This window comes from Macaca thibetana, chromosome 5 (genome assembly GCF_024542745.1).
Source record: "Macaca thibetana thibetana isolate TM-01 chromosome 5, ASM2454274v1, whole genome shotgun sequence".
NCBI lineage: Eukaryota > Metazoa > Chordata > Mammalia > Primates > Cercopithecidae > Macaca > Macaca thibetana.
This window is the reverse complement of record NC_065582.1, coordinates 154,076,294-154,085,676: the sequence shown is the minus strand read 5'-3', so window position 1 is coordinate 154,085,676 and position 9,383 is coordinate 154,076,294. Positions and strand designations below refer to the sequence as shown.

The following is a 9,383-nucleotide window of genomic DNA, read 5'->3' as shown; positions in this document are numbered from 1 at the left end:
AAAATTTAAAATTATATATGCAATCACTTATTTCTACTAGACATCGTTTTATAGTGCTAGGATATTAGTTAAGATGTTAAAAGAAATGAAGAAGTTTTATGTTCCAGAATTTGATCCAATATGATGTATGAAAATCTTACTACTTATGGCAAAACATGGTCAATTGTTTTTATAAGAAATTATCTTCAAGTTTTCTAAAACAAAACATGCTTGTAATATTATATTTTAAAACTCATGTGGCTATTTTAATACAATAGTTGATACAACTAAAATTAGGCGTGAGAGATTTGATTTCTGGCATTTGTAATTAAAATAATGCAGAATTTTATTGAAATATTGATGACTTCAAAATGTTTGAAGGAGGTTCATTCAATTACTGGACTTGTTGGTTCTTTTGCTTTTTCTCCTCCACCAAGCTTGTCTTTACCCTCACTTCAGCTACTTACTATTAGTTATAGCCCACACTTTTTCCTACAGTAATTTCAATTTCCTCCCTCATCATCTGCTTAAAACATTCAACTCTCCACCTCCTTCTATCATTCTAGTTTTTTCCCTCCAGAACCCCAATTGTAACAGTCATTCAACACACCAGAAACTAGAATTATGACTCTTATAACTCTTTTATAGGTACCAGCCTCATTTCTTCCCACTGCACACAACTGAAAGTTCATGATCAGTCATTAAAATCACTTTGTTTCATATGTCTTCTGATATCTTGCTCCTTACTTGTCTAAACCCTAATCCCTTTAAAAGTTAACTCTCTGCCTACTACTGCTGAACATGGCTGGAGAAAGACACACGTCCACGATATGGGTCTCATTTTAAACTAAAGATCATTTATTTGAAGAAGGTCTTTGATGTTGCTCAGAAATGAGATTATACTTCCCTTTACTCTTTCAATTATTATCTTCCTCCATGTATCCAATAACTCCTCCTTCATCCCAAGTCCCTGTTAGTGACCTTCTTTACAGTTGCAGTGAATGAAGAATGCAAAGCGTTCCTGAAGACTCCACTACCACAATCCTTTGTTTTGAAAGCAGTATTATCTAGAGCTTTTGTGACACAGACCCAGAGAACAGAGACCATCAATCTTCAACACATTGTATCTCAAGGTATTGTTAAAATAGTTGTCAAATGGCAAATGCTTATTTTTATTTTTTTAGAGACAGAGTCTCACTCTGTCACCCAGGCAGGAGTGCAGTGATACGATCATACCTCGCTGCAGCCTTGAAGGCAAATGAATGAATAAAATATAATGTATCAGTGGGATTTTCCCCCATTATTCCACCACATAACTTTCTTTTGTATTGATTTGCAAAATAGTACATTACTAATTTCTATTTGATTTTGGTTTCAAGAATGGCTTATTTCCTTCAAGAATCTTTTATTTTTAGTCACAAATAGACAAATAATTTGCCACTAATGGAAAGTAATCAATAATTTAGTTTAACATTTTGGAAAACAATAATATATGACACTTGAATTACTATTTATATCATTTTTAATTAAAAATATTTTACCCAAGTGTTTTATTTAATTTGTTATATTGACCACTTTCTCAAAATGACCTCAAATTTATGAATTTTATGAACTTGTTTTTTCCCTTTTGAGAGATCGTCTTTTGAAAGAAACATTTTATTTACATATTTTCAAATTTGTTTTTGTTTACCAAAAGAAACATTTTTTTAATGTAACCTTTATTAACTCGATTTTCACACTGCCCCTTACATTAATTGCCAAATATAACTTCTTTTTTGTCACGTTTCGTAATAAGCTTCATAAATTACAAGTCAATTGTAGTTACTTGAGTTACTCAATGTAAGAATTTTCAGAGACATTAAAAATTATCTTTTTCATTTCTCTGATTCCCATTATAATACATTTAAGAAAGTATTACAGATTTTACTGTATTTTTTGCAAGATGGTCACTGGTTTCAAAGGTGGTTTAAAAGCACATACTTTTAGATAGGGAACATAACTGTGATATAATTTTGTTCACCATGTCATAAAATGTCACAAAATACATGTGAAAGCTGCTGCCTAGGAATTCCAAAGCTTTGCCCATTAACTTGTACAAGCAATGCTGTGTTTACTTTGTTTGTTTGTTTGTTTGTTTGTTTTTTAAACGGAGTATCACTCTGTCACCCAGGCTGGAGTGCAGTGACACCATCTGGGCTCACTGCAACCTCCACCTCCTGTGTCCCAGCAATTCTCCTGCCTCAGCCTCTTGAGTAGCTGGGACTACAGGCACAGGCCACCATGCCTGGCTAACTTTTGTATTTTTGGTAGAGACAAGGTTTCACTATATTGGTCAGGCTGGTCTTGAACACCTGACCTCAGGCGATCCACCTGCCTCAGCCTCCCAAAGTGCAGAATTACAAGCGTGAGCCACCGCACCTGGCAATGCTGGGCTTTATATCCCATAAACTTAATCTAAACAGTTTATTGTAACAAAAATCTTCATTAGTCAAGATTTTTTTAAAAGTACCTAAATAGCTACATTTTACATGCCTAAGAAACAAAAGGAGTTAGCATATTGTTTAATTCAATCTAATTCAACTAGTTATTGAAAGGTTCCATGTGAAAGTTAGTAGACTGAGTGTTGACAGTAAAGGATAGCACCCTTATCACTCTGGTTCCTGCTCTCAAGTGTCTTATAACTCGGTTTGGCCTGGAAGAAAGACATATTTAAAATTATTCTGTGACTCAAAAATTCAAATACACTGGTTCTATTTGATAAAGGTAAATGATTTCCCTTTAAATTCTTCAATAAATGCCTTAAGACTATTTATACATTCAATTTTTATAGTGACTCTTAAATTCATGTGATGTGCTAGAAAGAAAAATAACTTTTGAATGATGCAGGCCTAAGTTTAAATCAGTTTCTACAACTTAATGATGTCTGGCTCTGGGCAAAACTTTACCCTCTTTCCTGTTTTGGTTTCTTAATTTCTGAAGTGTAAATAAATATCACCCTTTCAGAGTAGCTATAAGGATTATACGTAAGGTTTACAGGTGCCTGCACAGTGCTTGAAAGTCATTTAGCACTCAAAATATGGTAACTATTTCTCTAGTATAATGTCTAAGTAGTAACAGATGCATGTTATTAAGATTATCAGAGACACTGGAAGAAGTTAACATTTAAAAGATAATAAAAAAGAAGAGAAACATATTTCTTCTCAAACCTAATCAAATTCCACCAACTAACTATTCAACATTTGAGTGTTTGAGACACTTAGTGTAACAACAACAAAAAAATAGGAGATTGAAAATAGAAAAAAAAAAATTTCCTCTAGAGATTCTCAATAACAGAACACTATTTAAAGAAGTGAAAATACATCCATAGATTATCACGGAATTGTAAAAGTAAGAATGATTTCATTAGTTACATAATACAAATCTCTTGTTGTATAGCTGAGAAAACCAAGGTCAAGACAACTCGGATTAATTCCTGTAGTCAACATAGTGAATGAGTTGAAGACTGTAAGTTTTCTTTCCCTCTGCCAAGACCTCTTACAAGAGCAAGAGCCACTTCCACTTGGAAAAACACATACTCAACCACAGAGATTTACACCACACACAGAAATGAAGAAAGAGAAAACATGCTAAAAAATAAAATGTTAAAGTAAGAAGCTTCAAAATAATTTACAGGTAAAACATTAATAAACTTTATATTTCTTTATGTATCTTTACTACTCTTTTCAAACAGAATTTACATAATATCATTCTAATCACATGATTAAGACCATTTAATTTCTAAGAAGTTATTTATTTTTTCTTTACTCATTTATCAATGTGGTATTTTTCAGACTATTTGGTAACTACCATTACTTATGCTTACCATATATTCAATGAACCATCATTCACTACTGAAAAATTATCCAAATTGCCAGTGATAATCAGTCTCTTTGTGGTAATCTTAAACCAACTGATTTGTTTTACACGTACCATATTTGTAACTAGGGCACACGTGGAAACCCGGGACACTTTTGTTAATTAGGTGTGATTTATAAATGTGATATTGAATATCTGTTATATCTTATTTGGAATTTATAAATTTATGAATGTGATATTCAGAACTTATAAATGTGATATTGAATATCTGTTATACCTTGATTGTATGTTAATAAGTCATGTTCATATTCATATGCAATTCAAGTTTGATTTCTTATTTTTTCATTTCTTTGAGATTAATATCCAGCATTGTGAATACAGCTAATAGTTGAGTATTGTACATATACATTTTATTCAGAGAAAATTTCAAATGTTTTATTCACAAAATTGTTAAATATTTGAGGTGAGGAATATGTAATAAATTTAATTTCACCATTCCACATTATGATAAAAAATCATAACACCACTTTTTACCCTATAAACATATTGCACCTATAATTTGTCAATATAAAAATAACATTTAAGTTTCAAAATTTAAAAAAATCCCTTTTTAGGTACCACATTTATTTACAATTAATGTAACAATAGAACAGTAATACATTGCCTTAGTCTATTTGGGCTTCTATAACAACATACCACAGACAGGGTGGTTTATAAACAACAAACACTTTTTTTTTTTCTTACAGTTCTTGAAGCTGGGAAGTTCATAATCAAATCTGGCAAACTCAATATCTGCTGAGCGCTCATTTTCTAGTTCAAAGATGATGTCTTTTCACTGGCTCTGTCCTCACATGACAAAGGGACAAAGGCTCATTCAGAGGCCTCTTTTATAAGATCATTTGTCCTATTCATGAATGTTCCCATCATGACCTAATCACTGACGAAGAGCCCCACTTCCTAATACTATCACATTGGGTGTTAGGTTTCAATATAAAAATTTTAGAGACACATTCAGTCAAGATCACACATCAATTCAATTCTGCTTGTTAGAAAAGATTTTTTAAAAGAATGAGTTTGTGTGTGTGTGTGTGCATTTGTTATAGAAACTTTTAAATCTAATAACTTGAGTTTATTAAAAGAACCAAAACTAACATCTCATAGAAGAAAAAAAGTTTTCTTTATTAATTCTATCCAAAAACTAAGATATAACAGGAGGTGAGATATCTGCCCTCCAGAGATGATGAACATTTTTCAGGTGACAAAAATCATTTGGTTATCAAATTTATGCTAACATCCAAATTGCCTGGCATTATAATTGTATATTATTCTGACTTTAAGATACACATTTTTAAATGGTTTCATGGATTAAATAATATTCAGCAAAATAATAGCCTAAAGATATTACATTTCTGCCAGGTTCCATTGAAGTTCGTAAGCCTACTACTGCTACACAAACACAACAGGCACATGCACACATACTCTTTAACCTCCAAAATATCACACAACAATTTTTTGTAGTTGAACTTAATAGGCTCCTTAATTTTCAAGAAAATATGTTACATTACCTCAATTGATTTTTTGATATTTAAGAATTTTCCTCTATTGGTTTTTGCTATGAGAAGTCAAATAGTGTCAGTGTACTCCAGGCTATTTCCAGGAAATAGAGCCTCAAAATACTCAAATCATAATGTAAAGTTATAATGGATAAGTAATGTACATAAAGGATTGACTGAGAGATATATATATATATATATATATATCTGTACTTGTCTAATATTTATTGGAAGATCTAAGTGGTCCACCACAGGATTTTACTATTGATTGGGTTATTATTTCTATCTTCTCCAAATCTGAATCATTTAAAACACATTTTTTAGTAGGAGTTACCCTCTTTCTAATACAGGGCCACTAAAATAAAAGTAAAAAATACATTCATTTCAGCATTGTTAATCAAGATATTGCTCTCTCTATCTCTACACACACACACACACACACACACACATATGCATATACACCTATACAGAAAGCTTTCCTAAAAAGTCAGTATTATAAAAAGAATTCTCTTCCTGAAATCCTGATAGGTATTAAATGTTTAGTACTGTCAACATACTTTATTTTTTGCATTTTGCTGAAGTGGTCAGTAAGCTCATATTCAGACTATTTTTCATCACAAAAGATACATATTGTGCAGTACCAGGTAGTATGTGCTTCTTTTGAATCTCTCTTGATTCTGATAATTTATAATTAATTAATCAATTAATTATTTCAGTTTACCTCATATTTTTATCCAAAATAATTATATTTAGATGCTTATGATTTTTGTAAGTTATATTTATTCTTGCTTGGCTCAGAGAAAAAAGAATTTAATAAATACAAAATGTAAATCAAATGGTTTGATCAAAAACATGCTTACTCAATTAGTTTCTGTAGCACGTACTTTAAGACTACAATCATCATATATTTTATTTCCTCCAGTCTGTATATATCCACTGATAATTTTGACAAAATTATTAAGAATAATCAAGTGTTTGAATATTAATCAAATGCTCCTTTTCAAGGAAAATGCCTCTGACATATTAGACTTTCAATTTATTTCTTGCCTGTACACTGGAGATTTACATGGATTTACTCAAATCCGTGGTGAACTTATTGAAACTAGAAACTGCCTTATTCTTCATTATACCTCCTGTGCCATATACGATGCTTTGCACAAATACGTGTTTTAAATTATTTGTTGGGTGTGGTACAGGATGGAGGAAGGGAAGTGCTGGGAAGAGAAGGGCAAAGACCCCGGCTAGGGCTCCACTCTCGGACACTCCTCTTTTTACGCCCCAATGTTGCGTTTTCCAAGATCACTCTAGCCCTCCATGCCTCCCTTTCTGTGCCCATAGAAACCTGAGACCTTAAGTGGTCACAGACACAAGTGGCTGGTTGTCAAGAAGAAAATGGGAGCACACCAGCAGACACCAGAGACACCAGCCGACCAGCAACGGCAGAACGACACAGACCCCAGGGGAATTCAGCCAGGGACAGTTGGAGAAGAGTCCGATTCCTGGGCGGCGGGACTCCGGGACAAGATCACCTTCCCACTCCATCCTCCGCTTCTGGCTCCCCAACCATGTCGCTGAGAGCCACCTCCACCATTCAATAAACCTTGCATTCAACCTTCCAGCCCACGTGGGATCTGATTCTTCCGGTACTCTGGGCAAGAACTCAGGCTGTCACACTGGCGCCCCTGTCGTTGCGATGAGGCAGAGAGTCCATTGGGCTAACACAAGTTATCTGCAGACGCATAGCTGAAAGAGCACACTGTAACACACGCCCTCCTGGGCTTTGGAAGTTGTAAACGCTCACCCCTAGAGGCTGCCAAGTGCGGTCACAGTCCAAAAATGCTTCCCACGAAATAATATGCTATATTGTCAAAATTGTATGCTAAAACTAAATTTTAGTTAATTTTAGGATGGCAGTGAAAGAGAATTTCTGGGATATTTGAACACATTATAAAAGTAACAAAAACACTTTAATGGCATATTTATTTAAGCTATAAAATCGTCATTTAGATATTTACTCCAGAAAGACATTCATGACATATCAAGTGTTTGAGTATACAGCATTTTTAGCAATAAATTTACTTTTATATATATATATATAGTACTATAGTGACTTTTACTCAGCTGATGTTATCAACTCAGTTAATGTTCTAAAATTAGCTTTCTCGGTTTTGTGTCAATATAATCAAAATGATCAAAATAAAAAAAAATGAAAATTATGTTTCTTAAAATGGCCAAAACCTAAAAGTAGTGAAAATTATATTGCAAAAAGTATTATAAAACTATGCTAATCTCTTTATCTCAGTTCTGTTAAAATTACCCCGTCTTTCTTTAATTTATATACTATGAAATTTGAGAGTTAATGAAAAATTATAAATCATATGATACATTAGTGAACACATTATGAATATCTCATTCTCTACTCAGAAAAATAGATGGAGTTCCAAACATTATGAAACAATTATAGAATTTTCAACAAACATAAAATAACCTTAAGTGACATTGTTGAAATAGCAATCATCTTAGCAAAAACACAGGCAGCATTTTCAAAGAGCATGAAGGTATAACATACAAATAAAAAAAAAAAAAGAGATACAATAATCATTGATATAATAAACAAGAAAATTTCATTCTCACCATAAATTCATAATTCTTAAGGTAATAGATTTTTGAAGACTGTGTACATTGGGCAGTATTATTAGTTGCTCCTGTCTTCAAAAAATAAAATAAAATAAGTTGGTGTTTATCTACAGTTTGCTCTGAAATGCCAGAATCTCAATTCTCAATAGACTTGAAAAGAGACAAAATACTTGAGGGATGAGGGCCAAGAGCAAACAACACATTGTTTTTATTCTGTAAGAGCTAAAATAAACTCAATCTGAAACCCAGAAGACACTTCACAAAGGACATCTGAGAAGGGTAAAATGTAGCTTCCTAATGAATAGATTCATGGACCATGTTTTTGTAAATCGCAATATTTATTGAAAGTTCAAAATACCTTGAGTCATAGATTTGGTTTCCCAAAACTAATTACTATTCAATATTTTTTGCTTCCTGCCATGTGATTTTTTTCATTAGATATACCATAAATTCTAAGGTTATTATTAGGATTATCAGATACCTGGAGAGATGAAGTGCAAGAAGACCTATGACATAAAACAAGGGTGGCCAATCTTTTGGCTTCCGTGGGCCATACTGGAAGCAGTAGAATTCACTTGGGCCACACATAAAATACACTAACACTAATGATAGCTGACGAGCTACCAAAAAAAAAAAAAAAAAAAAAAAAAAAAAATTGCAAAAAAGTCCCATAATGTTTTAAGAAAGTTTACGAGTTTGTGTGAGCTGCATTCACAGTCATCCTGGGCTGCATGTGTCCCATGGGCTGTGGGTTGGATGAGCTTGTGTAACAGACAGTAAGTGTAAAGAAGAGATATGTCATAAAGAGGTAAGATGTTTGCTTTCTCTTCAAAGATAAACAGAAGGAAAAAAATGAACTGCCACTGTAATATAAAGCTCTCTGTAAGTAGGCAAATTTCATAAATAAAAACATGAAAATAAAACAAAGCATATGCATGAAATTTAAATCTACCATGTCAAAAAATAGAACAAAATAAGTCCAGCATAGGGAAATATTTAAATATACTTTGATATCAAAATATTTAAATCATGTTTGTAAAGATTAACTGAAAGGCTTGAAAGACTAATTTTTAGCTAGTGCATTACTATAAATATTCTCAAACTATTTTTTAAATGACAGAACTGCTAATTGTAAAGATATGATTTTATTTGTGTAGACTGACATATTAAATAATGTTGACCATGTGTTTAGTATAAGTTTTAACATTATGTATGCATAATATAGTTTCATAAATTTTAGTGAGACTAATTTGTTGGAAGCATCCTTAGTTTGAATCTGAAGACCTATGATTAGCATCTGTTTGTCAATGAGCTATGTGGTCAAATTACTTAAACTATCCATTGTAATGATATTATCTT

General features: G+C 32.4%; 1 long non-coding RNA gene across 1 annotated transcript; it reads left to right on the top strand.

Annotated features, from left to right (window-relative positions):
• Window positions 1–471: 471 nt before the first annotated feature.
• LOC126955670 (uncharacterized) lies at window positions 472–7,239 on the top strand. Its single transcript, XR_007726039.1, has 3 exons — window positions 472–1,112; window positions 3,415–3,651; window positions 6,726–7,239. It is a non-coding gene; the product is annotated as an uncharacterized LOC126955670 (long non-coding RNA).
• The last annotated feature ends 2,144 nt before the right edge of the window (window positions 7,240–9,383 follow it).